Here is a 20,653-nt window from a genome sequence, read left to right as displayed (position 1 = left end):
TTTCTTTAGACTCTTTCCCGAGTAGCTCTAAAGGTGCGGTGGACGCATACATAAGACAATGTAACCACATAAACTTGGCTGACGCAAGATTATTCCTATCTCTAGTGAACAATAGCTTACATTGCTTAATGCGACCAACCACTTACCCTCCCAGGCAGTTAGTTGTTTCTTTACTCATAGACAAGCGTTACTTCTGCCTATAGATTGGCATTGCTACAGCTTCACACTAAGCAAATAAGGTTTTCTCACACACTCACGTAATGCACACCTCTCGGTGGTTTGCTAGATGCTTCATATCTCTAATCCACATGACTAAATATGCGATACTCTAGCAATCTCACTAAGTGATGCAATGAGATGATGCGCTAGCACAGTAAAACCTTAGGGTGTTGCGTTAAAATTATTTTGTAATTTTGGTTTAATTGTCCTTTTGCATCTTTTTTCTATGTTTATGCAATCTATGTTAAAATATGAAAAAATGAATGAGAAGTTATCACTTTGATCCTTGTTTGTCCTTAGCATACTTTATTTTTGTTCTTTGATTGATTTCTAAGTCTTGTGCTTAACTTAACCTCAATGATATCAACTATATGAGCTCATAAGCATAAGATAGGCGTTAGGAAAATAGACAAGGCTTGAACTTCTCTTAAAAAGATTAAGTTTACTTTCTAACGCATGCAAGCTTGAAATCTTAAACTCCTTTCAATTTCTCAAAGCCTTTTAAAACTTTGTTTCTCTTTTAGCAATGAGGATATAGCTCATCTCCAAATTTGGGGATGAAGGAAATCCGAGCGTAGACGTGTAAATGTATACATCATAAAGAAAAAGGGAAACAAAATAAGAAGAATTTTGAACGCAGCTCTTCTGTCATTACTTCAAAAGAAAGAAATTTCAAATGACATGAGCTTAATTGGAACAGGCACTTAGCCATAGTTGGATGCTCGCATGACAACCGTGGGGGTAAGCCAAAACGAAGTTAAGTATCCTAGACTAACGCGTCCCATAAAACTCCTCTATCTAGTCTGGAAAAAAAAAGGGATGAATATTAGATACGAGTTTAGATGTAAAGGGTTCTCACCCGTAGTTGAATGCTCGCATGACAACCGTGGGGGCAAGCCAAAACAAAAGTGGGATACCTGGAGCAACGCATGGGTAAACAAGTACACAATCGTTTTCTTTTTATCCAACATTTGTTTTTCAAAAGAAATAGCATCTAACGCATTGCTGGTTTAGAAAAGATTGAAATGTTTTGAAAAATGAAAGGAGTTGCGATGAGAAACCTGCCGCATCGAAAACGAAGTATTAGTCCTTTTAAAAGCGTCAATCTAAGTTATATTTTCCCAACTCTTATTTCAACTTTGTGACTAATATGATGAGAGGTGAAATTTGCACATCTAAGGCAGAGGAGATAGCAAATTATTTTAGAATGCTTGAGGACAAGCATTGTTCAAATTTAGAGGTGGTTGATAACTTGTAAATATATAAGTTATCTTTGCTTTTAAGTTAGAACAATTAGGATTTTTAATGATAAACTCTCCTCTTTTTTTTTTTTTAATAGAAACACATGGATTTACTTAAATAATAGAAATTTTATGTAAAAGAAGTTTATCACTAGAAATCACGACGCTATCGCACTACTTTACAGGATTACAACACAATAACTAACAATAACGCATTAGACAAGTGTCGCAGGAAACGCGTTAACGCATGAGCCATGCGTCGAAGGGAATTCAACACATAGAAGATTCATAGCTTCGGGCTGATTGTGTCACATCACTGCTTGCAAGCATGGGCACCTGCAATAGGCGGCGTCTGAAAAAGCTTCCAACATCAGGCGACGTCTGAAAAAAGCTTCCAAAGGTCAAGCGGCCAACCAGGATATGGAGTTTAATGCTGACCAGGGCATGGACTTAAATGCAGCCCATCCTCCAAGTGGACGATACCAACGCCTATAAATACTTGAAGACCCTCCAGAATCAAGAGTTCAGACAATTAGAAGCTCCATACTCTCTGTAAATTTGTAGACTTAGTTTTAGTTTGTACAAGTTGTGCCGAGATGTAAGACAATTAAAGAAGCTGAGAACCACCACCACCGCCGGCCAGGGAGTGGAGAAAGTTATTCTTGAGAAAGATACTCTGTCCTCGGCTCTTTAAAGTGATTGTACACAACAAGATTGCGCCAAAGAACTACAAGAGATTGTATTCTTTGGCTTGACTCAGTTTCTCTCTTAATATCATTTCCATTTCATTTTGATTGAATATAGTTCTTTGTAAAGACTCATTGATTCTTTATAAAAATCATATATTTGATCATCACTTTTGCTATTGTTTATCTTCTGTCTATGTTGAAAGCATTAGTACTTCATGCATAATTCGGTTCCAACGCCTAAACCTACTTGATAACTTGGTGAAAGCTTCTTTACTTAGTTGTTCAAAAGAATAGCTAAGCCGCATTAAGTAGAACGCCTAGTACAGCTAGAGATAGACTTACTGGTGTTTCTTGCATTCTAAGTAGACGCATGCACCCTAGAGATAGGCTTGTATGTTATTCGCATTGAAAAGTGTTAAATGATGTCTAATGCATGAACAGAAAGATAAGCAACCCATCCTATTTCATCCACATTACATCAGTTGTGTGCAATTATCTTTAACCGGCGCGTCCACCTACTTAAATTCCATCTTCACATGATCCATCATTTTTCACTCAACTCTTTTGTATTGTCTTACACAGGCATAACATGTTAGTGTAAATAATACATCTTTCACATTTATTTAGGAAAAACCTACTACTGCAAGTACAACGCATAATCTGTGTTAGTGAAACTGAATCCCTGTGATCGACCCTGTACTTGCCAGGAACCTAGATTAGATTTATACTTGGATTTTATCTAGGAAAACTTGAACGTTATTATAAGGATTTATGCACCTTCTGTGCATAATACTAACGCCCCAACGCGTTGCACTCATTTAAACGCATCAAGGCAGAACGCAACACTTAGACTTTATTCTTCCAATCTGTTTTACTTTATACACTCCTAAAGCATCTCACGATAGCAAGCGAACAACATCCCACGGTCTCTCTCATTAGTTTGTAGTAAATTTTCATGCTCGGCCTCAAGACACCTTTGCTTGTGTCGCCCTACGAATGGTATTTGCATGACTTTTTACTCAAAACTCTATAAATGGATAGGGTTGCCCCAAATCGGTTTTTTTCTACTGTTGGCTCATGGGGACAGAATCTATAATCTAAAATGAGGGGTTACACTTACAAGAATGTTAAGCTAGTTAACAATTTCTTGGTCGAACAAAGGTAACTAATATTTACAAGAACAAAGAGTTGTTCTGTATATTGGTTGAGTTGGTCTCATTTCAGTGAAGGAGCGAAAGAAAGGGCCCTATAATGGCTTTTACCCTGCCTCACTGAAATATCATTACAAAATAGATGTCACATACGGTGCATTAAATTATTTTGCTAAACTTGATTAGTTTTTCAAAGGAGAAAAAAAAAGGATAATGCATGGACTACTAATATAAATAAATTGTATGTTCCAACAATTTACAATATGACTTCCCAACTTTAAATATGCTCACCACCAACAAATTAATTGGCAATAATTACATTACCTGGAATAACACAATCAATATAGTTCTGATCATCAATGACTTATGATTTGCCCTGGTGGAGGAATGTCCTCCAATCCTAGCTTAAAATGCCACTCGAAACCTTCGAAAGGCATACGTTTGTTGGGTATGGGCAAATGAAAAGGCATAAGCATGTATCTTAGCAAGCCTTTCTGAAGTCTTTGCCAAGAAGCCGATGCCCACTGGTCATGAGATCATGGAGTCCATACGAGGAATGTTCAGACAATCGTCCGCTCAACTCAGATGGTCAACTTTAATGTGGCTAAGATGTACGGGTCTGTCATTGATGACGCCAATCAGGTTAGCTTCATCTTGGAAACTTTACTTGAAAGTTTCCTACAGTTCCGTAGCAATGCTGTTATGAATAGGATTGACTACAACCTGATCACTTTGCTCAATGAGTTGTAGACTTTCCAATCCTTAATTAAAGTCAAGGAGCAGAAGGGTGAGACAAATGTTGCCTCGTCCTCCAAAAATTTCTTCAAAGGTTCGACCTCTAGAAGTAAGTTCGTGCCTTCCTCTTCTGGCACCAAAAAGTGGAAAAAGAAAATAGGTGAAAAGAGAAAAGTTAACCTACCACTGCTGCCCAAAAAGGCAATAAAGCAGAGGCTGCAAAAGAAATTTGTTTCCATTGCAACCAAGAGGGACATTGGAGAAGGAATTGTCCCAAATACATGGCAGAAAAGAAGAAAGCCAAACAAGGTAAATAAAATTTATTTGTATTGGAAACTTACGTAGTGGAGAATGATGATTCAACCTAAATAATAGATCTAGGCACCACTAACCATGTTTGTTCTTCATTTCAGGAAATTAGTTCCTAGCGGCAACTGGAGGCTAGGAAGATGATGATGCATGTTGAAATTGGGCACGTCATCTCAACTATAGCAGTGAGAGGACTTTAACTCTACTTACAGAAACCATATATTTTATTAGATGATGTATATGTGGTTCTAGGCTTGAAAATGAACCTTCTTTCTATAAAATGTTTGCTTGAACAGAACTACTTTTTATCTTTTAATGTAAATAAAGTGTTTGTTTACAAAAAAGGAATATATATTTGTTCTGCAAATCTCAAATATAATATTTATATGCTAAGATCATTAGCAACAAAAGCTCTTCTAAATAATGAACTATATAAAACTGCGGTAACTCAGAATAAAAGACAAAAAAATTCTCCTAAAAAAATGCCCATATTTAGCACCTAAGATTAGGACACATAAATCTCAATCGGATTGAGAGACTGATTAACAATGGACTTCTAAGTGAGTTAGAAGAAAATTATTTACTGTATGCGAGTAATGCTTTGAAGGCAAAATAACTAAAAGATCTTTTACTGGAAAAGGTCACAGGACCAAAAAACCCTTAGAACTTGTACATTCAGACCTCTGTGAACCGATGAATGTTAAGACAAGATGTGGGTTTGAATATTTCATCACGTTTACTGATGATTATTCCAGATATAGGTATGTTTATTTAATGCAACATAAGTCTAAAGCCCTTGAAAAGTTGAAAGAGTACAAGGCTGAAGTTAAAAATGCATTAAATAAAATAATTAAGTCATTTTGATCTGATTGAGCGAGAGAGTATATGGATCTAAAATTCCAAGACTATTTGATAGAACATGGAATTGTGTCCCAACTCTCGACACCCGGTACACCTCAGCAGAATAGTGTATCAGACAGAAGAAATCAAACCTTGTTAAACACTATTCGGTCTATGATGAGTTATGCTTCCTTACCTGACTTATTTTGGGGTTATGTAGTACAAACTGCAGCTTACATTTTGAACGGGGTTTCATCCAAAAGTGTTACTAGAACACCTTTCAAATTATGGAATGATCGTAAATGTAGTTTACTCCATTTCAGGATCTGAGGTTGTCCAGCATATGTGCTTGAGGCAAATCCTAAGAAATTAGAACCTCATTCAAAATTGTGTCTATTTATAGGTTACCCTAAAGGAAGAAGAGTTGGTTACTTCTATGATTCTAAAGATAATAAAGTGTTTGTGTTGATAAACGCTACTTTTTTAGAATAGGACCACATAACAGAGCATAAGCCTCGTAGTAAGATAGTGTTAAATTGTTGGGAATGTCCTAGAACTCGCCGTTCGTGTTGAACATTCTATTTATCAATAATAATGACTTGTTGATTTTGCATCTTATTATGGAAATCCAATAAACGCATCCTTTGCTATAGTTAGAATGCTGTAACTTTATGTAGTGACATAAACAGGATCAAGTTGACAGTATATAGCCTAAATGGCCTAATAAATACATGGATGAAATTGGGTATCTCATCTTGATAACACTATTAGATGCGGCCCACTCTGTAGTTGTTACAAGAAGTTGTTGGTGCTACAAATGATGTGATCCAAAAATCATTCATGTTGAGACATGTGAGTGGAGGCATCTTATGCAATGAGTTTGTATATAGACTGGACCACGAAAATAGTCACTTTTCTCTATAACGACCGTTTACTGTTTGAACTGACTATTTCATTTATTATGTAACCTAGGTTAACTCGATCTTAATCCTGAGCTAGCTATGAACTCCTGTTTGTTCGTGATTATCATTTGATCTGCAAATGGTGAAAGTAGTCCAACAGCACTGCTCAATAAGCTTACCATTTTAAGGATAAGATCAGATGAATAGTTGGGGACATAGCCTTGCAAGATGGAATTCACTTCTACCCTATTTAGATTTAGTAGATAGGTTGTTTTCTTAAGTACTAATTCCATAATTATTCATTAGATTATCAATAGGAACTTAAGAAACAAAATGTATTCACAGGGGTAAAACGGTATTTTTGACCTAGCTGTGATTACGAAAAACTTGTGAAGGATCGAGTTACTGATTATGGTTATTAAGTGGACATAATATATCTACAGTGAGGGGAGTTCAACTATGGGCTATAGTGGAGTGTCCCATTAGTTAACGAATGGGGTTAGATCGGATTAATGAGTTTAGCCAATTAATCTCGAATAGTTGGAGCCCATGATCTGTAGGTCGGCAAGGTCACCCTAGTAGCTCGTAAATCGATAAGCTTTAGAGAGCTTGAGAAATTAATTTGAAACGTTCAAATTAAACAGAACAGAAGAATATATATTTAAATATGATTTAAATATATGAAGAAGATTATTGTGCAAAAATTAATTGAATATTTGATACTAAATAATTATTATTTTAAATTAATTTATGAAATTAATTTTAGAAAATATTTTTTCAGTTTTATTGCTCAAGAATGTGGTCTTTGTACCTAAGATGAAAAGAAATCTAATCTTCATTTCCCATCTTTTAGAGAATATGTACAGTGTACCTTTTGAATGTAATGAAGTGTTTATTTATTCAAGAGGTGTTCATATTTGTTTTACTAGACTTGAAAATAACTTATACATATTACAACCAACTGAAGCAAAAGTTATTTTAAATATAGAGATGTTGAAAATGGCTCATAAAAAAGTGGAAAATTTCTCCTAACGCCTATCTTTGGCACCTCAGGCTTGGTCACATTAATCTCAACAGGATCGAGAGATTGGTAAAAAAACGATCATCTAAATCAATTAGAAGACAGTTTACTACCTTCATGTGAATCATGTCTTGAGGGAAAAATGATGAAAAGATCTTTTTCTGACAAAGGTCTTCATGCCAAAGAACCTCTTGAACTTATACATTCAGACCTTTGTGGTCCCATGAACATTAAAGCTCGAGGAGGATATCAGTACTTCGTCAGTTTTATTGGCGATTACTCTCGATATGGCTATGTTTACTTAACCAGTCACAAGTTTAAAACTCTTGAAAAGTTCAAAGAATTTAAGGCTAAGATTGAAAATCAGTTAAGTAAAAGAATTAAAACACTTCAATCTGATCAAGGTGGTGAGTATATGGATTTGCAATTCCAGAACTATCTAGTAGATCATGGAATTCAATCCCAACTCACAACACCTAGAACACCAAAACAAAACAGTGTTCCAGAAAGGAGAAATCGAACCTTGTTGTACATGGTTCGGTCTATGATGAGTTATGCTTAATTATTTCAATCCTTTTAGGGGTATGCAGTATAGATTGCAGTTTATATTCTGAACGTTGTTCTATCCAAAAGTTTTTTAGAAACACCATATGAACTATGGAAAGTACGAAAAGCAAGTTTACGTCATTTTCGTATCTGGGGTTGTCCAGCACACGTGTTGGTACAGAATCCAAAGAAATTGGAAACACGTTCGAAATTATACCTATTTATAGGATATCCCATGGAAACAAAAGGAGGATACTTTTATGATCCCCAAGAAGATAAAGTGTTTGTATCAACAAATGTAACATTCTTGGAAGAGGATCATATTAAAAATCATCTACCTCGCAGTAAACTAATATTGCAAGAACTGTCTAAAGATACTACAGAAAGATCAACAAGAGTTGCTGATCAAGATGGTCCATCAACAACAGTTGTTGTCCCGTCACGTCCATCCCAAGAGTTGGGAATGCCTCGTCGTAGTGGGAGGGTTATTCAACAACCTGAACGCTACATGGGTTTAACATAAACTCAAAACATCATACAAGATGATGGTTTAGAGGATTCATTAACCTTTAAGAAGGGAATGGAAGATGTCGACAGGAAACAATGGATAAAAGCCATGGAAGATGAAATAGAGTCTATGTACTTCAACTCAGTCTGGGAACTTGTAGATCAACCACACCTGTTACATCTATAGGTTGTAAGTGGACTATAAGAGAAAATGAGACCAAACTGGCAAGGTACAGACGTATAAAGCCAGGCTCGTGGTAAAGGGTTTTACCCAAAGAGAAGGAGTTGATTATGAAGAAAATTTTTCTCCTGTTGCCATGATCAAATCAATAAGAATACTTTTTGCCCTTGGCACATATTATGACTATAAGATATGGCAAATGGATGTCAAAACAGCTTTTCTGAATGGCTATCTTGATGAAAGTATTTTTATGTCTTAACCAGAGGGGTTTGTCGAAAAAGGATAGGAAAAGAAAGTCTGTAAGCTTAATCGATCTATTTATGGATTGAAACAAGCATCCAGATCCTGGAATATAAGATTTGACACTACGATCAACTCATATGGCTTTGAACAGAATGTTGATGAACCTTATGTATACAAGAAGATAGTCAACAAAACTGTAGCATTCTTAGTTCTATATGTTGACGATATCTTACTCATTGGGAATGAGACAAGTTTTCTTGCTGACGTAAAGAGATGGTTAGCAACACAATTCCAAATGAAAGATTTGGGTGATACTCAGTATGTTCTAGGAATATAGATCTTTCAAAACCGAAAGAATAGAACATTAGCACTATCTCAGACATTTTATATTGACAAGATGTTGTTAAGATATAATATGCAAAATTCCAAGAAATGTTTATTACCTTTCAGGCATGGAATTCATTTGTCGAAGAAACAATGTCCTAAGACACCTCAAGAGGTTGAGGAGATGAACAAAATTCCGTATGCATCTGTAGCTGGGAGTTTGATGTACGCTATATTGTGTACACATTGACATATGTTTTGCAGTTGGAATCGTCAGCAGGTTCCAATCCAATTCTGGACATGGTCATTGGACCGCTGTCTAAAATATTCTCAAGTATCTAAGGAGAATGAGGGACTATATGCTTGTGTATGGACCTAAGGATTTGATCCTTACAGGATACATTGACTCGGATTTTCACACTGACGTAGATTCCAAGAAATCTACCTTAGGATCAGTTTTCACTCTTAACAGAGGAGCTATAGTTTAGAGAAGCATCAAGGAAAGTTGTATCGCTGACTCCACCATGGAAGTGGAATACGTGGCTGCATGTGAAGCTGCCAAGGAAGCAGTATGGCTATACAAATTCTTAGCTGATTTGGAAGTCGTTCCAAATATGCACCTGTCTATCACACTGTATTGTGACAATAGTGGTGCAGATGCTAACTCAAAGGAACCCAGGAGTACCAAGCGTGGAAAACACAATTGAAAGAAAGTACCATCTCATCCGGGAGATCGTACACAGAGGATATGTGCTCGTCACAAAGATAACCTCTGAAGATAACCTTGCTGATCCATTCACCAAGGCCCTCTCGGCTAAAGTTTTCGAGGGCCACCTAGTTGGACTTGGACTCCGAGTAGTGTAACCTAGGGCAAGTGGGAGAATGTATATGGTATTTTAGATGCCCTAGTTTATTGTATATTTCCCATTATGTATCTCAACATTATATTGTATATATTTTTTCTCACTGGAGTTTTAATCCAAGTGGAAGATTGTTGGGAATGTTCTAGAACTCGAAGTTCATGTTAAACATTCTATTTATCAATAATAATGACTTGTTGATTTTGCATCTTATTAAGAAAATCCAATAAACGCATGCTTGGCTATAGTCTGAATGCTGTAACTTTATTAGTGACATAAACAGAATCAAGTTGACAATATATAGCCTAAATGGTCTAATAGTATATGGATGAAATTGGGTATCTCATCTTGGTAACACTATTGGATACAGCCCACTCTGTAGTTGTTACAAGTTGTAAGTTGCTACAAACGATGTGATCCACAAATCGTTCATATTGAGACATATGAGTGGGAGCATCATATGCAATGAGTTTGGATATAGATTGGACCACGAAAATAGTCACTTTTCTATATAACGACAGTTTACTGTTAAAACTGACTATTTCATTTATTATATAACCTAGGTTAACTCGATCTTAATCTTGAGCTAGCTATGAACTCCTGTTTGTTTGGGATTATCCTTTGATCAACAAACGGTGAGAGTAGTCCAACAGCACTGCTCAATAAGTTTACCATTTTGGGGATAAGACTGGATGAATAGCTGGGGACATAGCCTTGCAAGATTGAATTCACTCCTACCCTATTTAGGGTTAACAGATAGGTTGTTCTCTTAAGTACTGATTCCAGGTCATGAACAATCGGGGCCTCACCTTCTCATGATAGAGAAAGGATTTGATTCATAGAGATTATGAATCAGAATTGTTCATTAGAGAATCAGTAGGAACTTAATGCACAAGATGTATTCACAGGGGTAAACCAGTATTTTTGACCTAGCTGTGATTACGAACAACCTGTGAAGGATTGACTTACAGATTATGGTTATTAAGTGGACATAATATATCTACAATGAGGGGAGTTCAACTATGGGCTATAGTAGAGTGTCCCATTAGTTAACGAATGGGGTTAGATCGAACTAATGAGTTTAGCCAATTAATCTCAAATCGTTGAAGCCCATGATCTGTAGGTCTGCGAAGTCCCCCTACTAGCTAGTAAATGGACAAGCTTTAGAGTAGCTTGAGAAATTAATTTGAAACATTCAAATTAAACAGAACAGAAGAATATATATTTAAATATGATTTAAATATATGAAGATGATTATTGTGCAAAAATTAATTGAATATTTGATATTAAATTAATTATTATTTTAAATTAATTTATGAAATTAATTTTAGAAAATATTTTTTCAGTTTTATTAATCAAAATAGTTTTGGAAATCAAATTTTGATTTTAAAAGGAAATTGAAAATCGGTTTTTGCATGCCATACAAAATGGAAAATGCTGTTTTTCCATTATCATCTTCATCATGCTCACACAAACCCATCTCTTTCTCTTCATTAATACTCCAAGCATGAGTTGCAAGCCATGCAATTCACTTCTTTGCATATTCATCTGCAATAAATAAAGAAGTTTGGAGTGATTTGAAGGGAGCTAATATAGAAATTTTGAGAGAAAATTTATGTGAGAAGAAAGAGTTCTTCCTTTTGGGTTGCTATGTGTTCTTCACTGTTCTTCACTAATTCAAATTGTTCTTGAGTCTCACAACTCTATCTAAAGCTCCAAGAGGATAGTGGGGAAGACCTTGAGGTGGTTCACGGTGATCTCTGGTGAAGACTGCTGCTATACAATCAAGTTCTTGGAGAGTTCTTCAAAGGTATGATCTTAAAACCCTCTTTTTAGGAAAGCATGCTTTAGATTCTGTCAAAATTAGTGAATTTGAATGCTTATAGATCCTTGATACTTCCACTGCCTATTATTTAACTCTTTCATAAATGAACTTTTCAGTAAAACTACTGAACCTTCAACAAGAGTTGTTGAAGAGCCCAATACCTTAACAAGAGTTGTTGAAGTTCGTTCATCTAGTAGATCAAATCCACCTCAAATGTTGAGAGAGTCTCGATGTAGTGGGAGAGTTCCAAACCTGCCTATTCGTTACATGGGTTTAATAGAAACCGTAGCTATTATAGCTGACAGAAATGTTGAAGATCCATTGTCTTACAAGAAGGAAATTAATGATATTAACAAAAATGAATGGATCAAGCTATAGATCTCGAAATGGAGTCTATATTCTTCAATTTAGTTTGGGATCTTGTAGATCAACCTGATAGGGTCAAACCTATAGGCTGCAAATGGATCTACAAGAGAAAATGAGGTTCAAATGGGAAGGTGCAAACCTTCAAAACTACACTTGTGGCAAAGGGTTATACCCAAGTTGAGAAAGTCAACTATGAGGAGACTTTCTCAACTATTATCATGTTGAAGTCTATCAAGATACTCCTGTCCATTGCCTCATATTATGACTATGAGATTTGGCAAATGGACGTCAAGACTGCTTTTTTGAATGGCAATCTTGAGGAGGCCACATATATGGAGCAACCTGAGGGGTGACCCTTCACAAATTGCTCGTAAGTACATTTGGGCCAAAATTACCGTTTTGCCTCTATAGTTACATCTAACTTCTTAAGTACCATTGAACCCTCTAATGAACAATAAGTCATAGTCCAACTATGACTAGATCCCTCTCGGGCCAAGAACGGTTGTGGCGTCACAATGTTTAAATCTCGATTCTCAGCTGCAAACTTCTCCAAATCTTGTTGTAGACCACCTCAAGATCTTTCCCACTATTCTCTTGGAGCTTTAGATTGAGTTGTGAGACTCAAAATAAGATTGAATGGAGGAAACTTGGAGAAGAACTCACTGCAGCAACCACTTGAAGAACACCTTCTTCAACACGAAATTTTCAGCATAAATTCTATAGATTGCATGCCTCAATTCCACTCAAATCTTCTCAATATATTGCAAACTATCATGCAAAGAAGATGGCTGCATGAGATGCAACTCATGCTTGGAGTTATTAAAGCCAAATGAAGTGGGTTTTGTGTGAGCTACTTTGAAGGTGTAATGGAAAAAACCATTTTTCCATTTTGTGTTGATTTTCCAACTTTTCAATTTTTTCCAAATTGATTTCAAAAATTAAAATATTATTAACTTTACAAAATTAATTTCATAAATTAATTTTCTAATAAAATTAATAAATAATTATTTAAACAATTTAAATAATTCTAATTAATTTAATATCAAATATTAAATTAATTTTACATAAATCCACCTTCATATATTTAAATCATATTTAAATATTAATTCTCTAATTCCGTTTAATTCTTAAAATTAAATGTGTAATCAAATCTCATATAATTACTAATTCCCTTAATTCTAATTTGAACGTTTCAAATTAACTTATCACGCTACTCTAAAGCTAATCCATTTACGAGCTAGTAGGGGGACCTCGCAAACCTACAGATCATGGGCTCCAACGATCCGAGATTATTTGGCTAAACTCATTACACCGAATTAACCCTCATTCGCTAACTAATGGGTCACTCCACTAAAGCTCATAGTTGAACTTCTCTCACTGTAGATATATTATGTCCACTCGATATAACCATGATTAGTAAGTTAACCCTTCACAGGTTGTTCGTAATAACGGCTGGGTCAAATGTTTGTTTTACCCCTATATCCGCCCAGGTATTAATTACACGACCTTGACTATCAACTACAGATTGGTTTACCGAATCAAGGTTTTGAACCAATGATGCAGACGACCTAGGACCAAAGATTACCTCTTGTTCCTTAAGTCCTACTGATTCTCTAATGAACAATTGATTTGTGATCCAATCAACAAACCGAGTTCCTCTTGGGCCAATGAGAGGGTGGGACCCCTTATTCAAGATCCAGAGTCAGCACTTAAGGGAACAACCTCTCTACTATCCCCAAAAGCTGGTAGGAGTGAATTCCCTCTTGCATCCTCTATTCCTAGCTATCTACCTGGTCTTACCCTTGAAATGGGAGTTTATTGAGCCGGCACTGTTGAGCCAACCCTCACCTATGCAAATCTAAGGATAATCCCAAATAAACAGAAGTTCATAGTTAGCTCAGGATTAAGGTCAAGTTACCTAGGTCATCGCTTTGAAATAGTCAGTCTTAAACAGTAAATAGCATTGTAAAGTAAGAGTGACTGATTTCATGGTTCGATCTTGTACAAACACATTTGCACAAGACACCCCCACTCCTCATGTCATAACATGTACAAAACCATTCGAAAAGTATTTTTTAGTATAAATCTATATTTCGATGAATAAAGGGAAGTGGTTCAAACATAAGTCTATTATATGATATATAGATTTTAATTACCACGTCTCCACATACGTCACACCGTGAGATTCATATGATGCTTCGTGTCACCCTAGAAGTGACCTCCATTCGGAAAGTGTTTGTATGAGTCAATAACAAGGTGAATAGAGGAAGTTGTTTAGAGTAAGTGGGTGAAGGATATGTGTCAACATATCCTGCGGTCTCTTCCATTAGTTTGGAACGTGAGATTCCTATGTTGCACATGCTGGTTTGATTTAAGCGGGCCTTTGCTAGTCGTTTAACAACAGCTATCCCCACAGAGGGTTGTAACATAGGATTCGAAACAACTCAAACTCTAGGGATGGATTGGATTTTTTAAGTCCATTCCCAACCTTGACTCTCCATTTCAGTAGCATAGTTGGGGCTGACCTCTGACGTCTGAAAACGGAGGGTTACACTTACAGAATTATTAAAGTGTTAGAAATTTCTAACCAAAAGCGGTAGCTAAATGACTATCAGAATATGAGTTATTCTAGAGATAGTATTTAGTCAAGAATGTCTTGCTATAGTATCATTGCAAAAATAATCTTGGGTATATTATTACTTTGCTAAAACTTGATTGGGTTTATAAGCAATTCACTTATAGAATTTGTTTATAATTTCAGAATGACGAGTTCACTAGTACAATTGTTGGCGTCTGATAAACTTATTGGGGATAATTATGCAATCTGGAAATCAAATTTGAATACTATTGGTGACGGAAAATTAGATGTCAATTACTTGACAACTAAAGTTCCATGGACGCAATATGCGATGCATGTTCTTAAAGTATGCGTTGATTATCATGCGTCGGTGGTCATGCGTTGGAATGACTATGCATTAACAAATGTATGCGATGACCATGCATTCCTATCACAAGTTTTCTTACGCTCACACCAAGTATAATGCGAACGCAAGTTTCTTGGGTGATTCGAGGTCGAACTCAGGGACTTGTAGCTAAATGTATGCAGTAATGTGCATGCGGTGGTTGAATAAAAGAATGATGGAGGGGTTGTTAAGCTAACACTACTCCTACTCCTAACTAACAGAAAACGCAATGAAAAGATGAATGAGAGGTAGAGACACAAAAACTATTTACAGGAAGTAAATGGATGGAAAAATAGATAAAATGTGGAGATGTCTTCATTGAATACTGAACTTGACCGCAAGGGTAACCTCAGCCAACGCAAGCTATGCAATCATGCTACATACACTTGAGCCTAATTTTAGGATGTATGTGATGTATATGCGATAGTGCCGAGAAGCCTATGCCTGCCTAAACCTCCATAACTACTCACGTGCTCTCGTCGCATGAGCATGATAGTCGCATACCACCGTATCCTACTCAGGATGTATGCAAATATCCTATCTGTAGGATGCATACGTTGTGTAATAGCAACAGAGCTTATCTCTAAGTTGCTCATTCTTGCTTATGCATTCCAATCCGCTCTCTCGAGTCTTAGATTTAGGTTTTAGACTACTCCTCTCAAGTATGCCTAAATGATGAATGATGCGCTCATAAGACAAGGTAACAGCATAAACTTGGCTGACGTAAGATTATTCCTATCTCTAGTGAATACTTGCTTACATTGCTTAATGCGACCAACCACTACCCTCCCGGGCAGTTAGTTGTTGCTGAATTTACTCATAGATAAGTGTTGCGTCCGCCTATAGACATGCATTGCTACAGCTTAACCGCTAAGCAAATAAGGTTTACTCACACCATCACGCAACACACACCTCCCCGTGGTTTGCTACATGCTTCAATATCTCTAATCACAATGACTAAGTAATGTGATACTCTAGCAATCTCACTAAGTGATGCAATGAAAATTAAAGGATGCTAAGTAAGAAAAGATGGAGATGGAATCGAAGGAAACACAGAAATGCATTGAACACATAATGTATTAATTCCTTAATCACAAAATGTAATACAATACAATATAAGAAAAGAAGAGAAAATGAAATGACCTACTGGAAGCAATGTCTTGCTTCCAGCAGATGTGTGTCAAGGCTGTCGGTGGTGCCATGGAAGAGCGGTAGAGCTGACTCTCTCGAGATCTAACTCCGGTCGAAGGCTCTGGTCATTACTCAGAATGGAGGAAGGAGATGAAGAACTCTCAAGCTTTCTTCATGCATTTGCCTGGATCCCAGGGATAACCCTGGATGGTAGGGATAATCCCTGGACAAGTTGAAATTCTACTCAGCGACCTCTATTTATAGAGCTTGGATCGCCGACAGCATTTATGCTCTGATTCTGACATTCGCAGCGCGTTAGGCCTTTTCTGAATCTCTACTGCTAACAATCTTTTGATTTTCCCGAAATATGCATTGATGTGTTCGTTCCACCAACCTTTCGTTGATCCCTCTATTATGCGTTATTGTGTAGCTGTAATTGTGCAATGACCATATTCGCTTAATACTGCAACTTCTACACGATGACTGCAATCGCTTGACGATCGCAACTTCTATGCGATGGACGCATGTAGCTTATTACCGCAACACCCATACATTGATCGAATGCGTTCGCCTTTCCGATAGAGAGTTTCACCGCTGGGGTCGTCTATGCGGTAGTTCGGCTTCCGCGTTTGCGTCCACTTCCTGTGTTAACTACACAAATAGACAATTGAACGCATAATAATGGGTTAGCCGAGATTCTTAATGCTAAACGCTGCAAGCTCATTTTCTCATGAATTCCTAACATAATTGCTGCATATTCTGCTTAACAACCTTCATAATTCTAAATAAAAGGCCTAAGATGACATGTATTTCTGCATGTCAAAAACTTGGTGCGCGGAAATTGGAAGTCAATTTTACTCGAAAACCAAAATCCCGTGGACACACTATACGATGTATGTTCCTAAGATATGCGTTGATAGTCATGCGTCGATGGTCATGCGTTGGAATGAAAAATTGCGTTAACGAATGTATTGCATTAACTAATGTGCTGATCCTGCCGACTTGCCTTCGTTTTGGCTTGCCCCCACGTATGTCATGTGGACATCCAACTTCGAACAAGTGCCTTTCATAGCTTAACTCTTATCAACATGGGTTTCCCCATTGCATTAACAGTAGAGTTATTATTCTCAAAATCTCACTTCATCTTTTTTTTTTATTATTATTATTATTATTTTTATTGATCGCAATATAATGAACGCAATTCTCCGAGACCACTACCACCCCCAAACTTAGAGGTTGGCAGCGTTCTCACCGCAAAGCTAAAAACAAAATTACAAGAATGCGATAATAAATGTTGGAACACAGGTTTTCGCAAAATAAAACTTAAGACTATCAAAATTTGAAGAAGCTAATAAAAGTAAAGAATGTCTTGCGTTGATTAGTTAGAAAATGCGATGAACTATACGTACCATCATAGAAACATCGCAAAACAACGCAATCGGGAAAAAGAGAATTTCAAAAGGATAAGGCATACAAGATAACAAGAAAAGACCTTAGGTGGAACAACACATGCACTCATGCGTTGGAATCCACACGATTGAAGCCATGCGTTGAAGTGTGAAAGGAATTATTTCGTTGAACTTCGAACCGAGGAGACTTATTGTTGCACCTACAAGAGCAAACGTACCACAACCAAGAAAGCAGCCATATATCCAAAATAACAATAAAAAAAAAATAAATACCCTATACTAAGAAAGCAAAGTAAAGATAGAGTAGAAGACATCCCTGGAAAAATAAGAGTGTTGTCACCGCAAAGAATCTTCCGTGCAGGAGATTGCTCTCAACTACTTGGGTCAATTTACCCTGACCATTGGAACTTCCGACAATTGTTGGGCGTATGCGGCCTTCATGTGCTTAGAATCACCTTTAGCTCTTTTGCGACTGATTGCCCTTCTACCTTGGGGTCAACATTGGCTTTCAGCGCATCGCCTACACTTCAATATTATTTGTAACCTGGTCGCACAAGCTACAATACACCCAAGATAAAAAGTTTGCTCGTAGAGACACAAAACTTACCAAACATTTAGTTGCCAAGTCCCCGGCAACAATGCCAAAAACTTGGTGCTCAAAAATTAGAAGTCAATTTTTACTTGACAACCAAAATCTCGTGGACGCATTATGCGATGCATGTTCCTAAAATATGCGTTGATAGTCATGCGTCGATGGTCATGCGTTGGAATGAAAATTGCGTTAACGAATGTATGCGATGACCATGTGTCCTACCACAAGTTTTCTTGCGTTCACGCCAAGTATAACATGAACGCAATTTTCTCGGGTAATCCGAGGTCGAACACAGGGACTTGTAAATATATGTTTGCGTTGATTGTGCATATGGCGGTTAAATAAAAGAATGGAGGGGATATTGCTACGTTAATCCTACTCCTACTCCTATCTAACAGACAACGCAACGAGAATATGCATTAAAGGTAGAGATGCGACAAACCTTGACATGAAATAAATGAATGGGAAAATAGATAAAACGTGGAGATGTTTTCATTGCAAAACTTAAGAGTGATCGCAAGGGCAACCCTAGTCAACGCAATCCATGCAATCATGCTACACACACGTGAACCTAACTTTAAGACATATGCGGTGTATCTGCGATATTGCCGAAAAGCCTATGCCTGCCTAGACCTCCATAACCCGCTCACTAGCTGTCGCTGCATGAGCATGTTGTCGCATAATCCTTATCCTACTTCCTGGATGCATGCAAATCCATTCTCTAGGGTGCATACGCTATGTAAAGCAAACAAAGCTTATCTCTAAGATCCCCATTCTTGCCTATGCGTTCCAATCCGCTCTCTCGAGTCTTAGATTTGGGTTTTAGACTACTCTCTCAAGTATGCCTAAATGATGAATGATGCGCTCATAGGACAAGGTAACCGCATGAACTTGATTGACGCAAGGTTGTTACTATCCCTAGTGAACAATGCAAACATTGCTTAATGCGACCAACCACTTACCCCCCTTGGGTAGTTGGTTGTTGCTGACTTTACTCATAGACAAGCATTGTGTTAGCCTATAGACAGGCCTTGTTGCAGCTTCACACTAAGCAAATAAGGTTACTCACACACTCACGTAACGCACACCTCTCGGTAGGTTGCTACATGCTTCATATCCCTAATCCACATGACTAAGTATCCAATACCCAAGCACTCCTACTAAGTGTTGCAATGAAAGTAAAGATGCTAAGCAAGAAGATGGAGATAAAGTCGAAGGAATAGAGAAATGCATTGAAAACACATTGTATTAATTTCTTAATTCAAAATTTCATACAATACAATATAGAAAAAGAAAGGAAAAAGAAATGACCGGCTGGAAGCAACTTTGCTTCCAGCGGATGTGCATCAAGGCTGCCAGTGGTACCATGGATGGGTGAAGGAGCTGACTCTCTCAAGATCTAGCTCCGGTCGAAGGCTCCGATAGTCACTCGGAATGGATGAAGAAGGTGAAGAACTCTCAGCGTCTTCTCACACATTTTGTCTTGATCACAAGGATCCGCCCCAGGAGAACCTCAAGCGAAAACCTTGGATAAAATGAATTTTAGCTCATCGGCTTCTATTTATAGAGCTTGGCCGCCGACAGCATTAATTGGACTGCTCTGTGTCTGACGTTCGGCGCGTTCGTCCTTTCTAAACCTCTGCCACCAACGGCGTGGTAGGTGAAATGTCAACATCAGCTTTGGATTTTCTTGAGGTAGATGCGTTGATGCATTCATTCCACCTACCTTGCGTTGATCCCATTAGTTTGCATTGTCACATAGCTGCAATCATTCAATGGCCGCATTCGCTTAATACCACAACTCTACACGATGATCACAATTGTCTGACGAGCGCAACTCCCATGCGATGGACGCATACAGCTGATTACCGCAACATCCATACGTTGATTGATGCATTTACCTTGCAATGGAGTGTTTCTCCGCATGCGATCGTCTATGCGATGGTCTGGTTTCCGCATTTGCATTCATTTCCTACATTGGCTACAAAAATAGAACATTGAACGGACAATTAACACAAAGTAATGGGTTAGCTGAGATTTTCCATGCTAATTGACGCAATCTACTTTTCTCATGAATTCCTTTCATGATCGACGCAATTTTTTCCTAACAACCTTCATAATTCTAAGTAAAAGGACTAAGATGGCATTCATTTCTGCATGTCATCACATCACACCCCCAAACTTAGAATCATGCTTGTTCTCAAGCATGCGTCATACTCAAGAAATTCTAATTCACCTTCTTGCTTTCCTTTGCAATGTCTAGCTTCACAGAATGTAATTTACTCATACCTCTAACCATCGCCGCAATGCTCTCCTCCACTTTGGTTGCTTCTTCAAAAAGATCTTTTCTAAGTTTAGATCCGGCAAGCCTTTGCTCAAAAACTTTCTATTCATTCACCGCAACTTTGCGTTTAGCTTTTGAGAATGCGTTCGTTCAAAATAATTCAATATTTTGTGATTACTTATTCGAATGCGATGTTGAACCTAGTTACACTCTTCGTTTTGGTTTAGTTTTGGCTTACCCCCACGTGTGTCATGCGGGCATCCAACTACGGTTTCGTTCCATATTCAACTCAACTCTTGTCTTGCTTGATTTGGC

This window comes from Benincasa hispida, chromosome 9 (genome assembly GCF_009727055.1).
Source record: "Benincasa hispida cultivar B227 chromosome 9, ASM972705v1, whole genome shotgun sequence".
Classification (NCBI taxonomy): Eukaryota; Viridiplantae; Streptophyta; class Magnoliopsida; order Cucurbitales; family Cucurbitaceae; genus Benincasa; species Benincasa hispida.
This window is presented reverse-complemented; position numbering follows the sequence as displayed.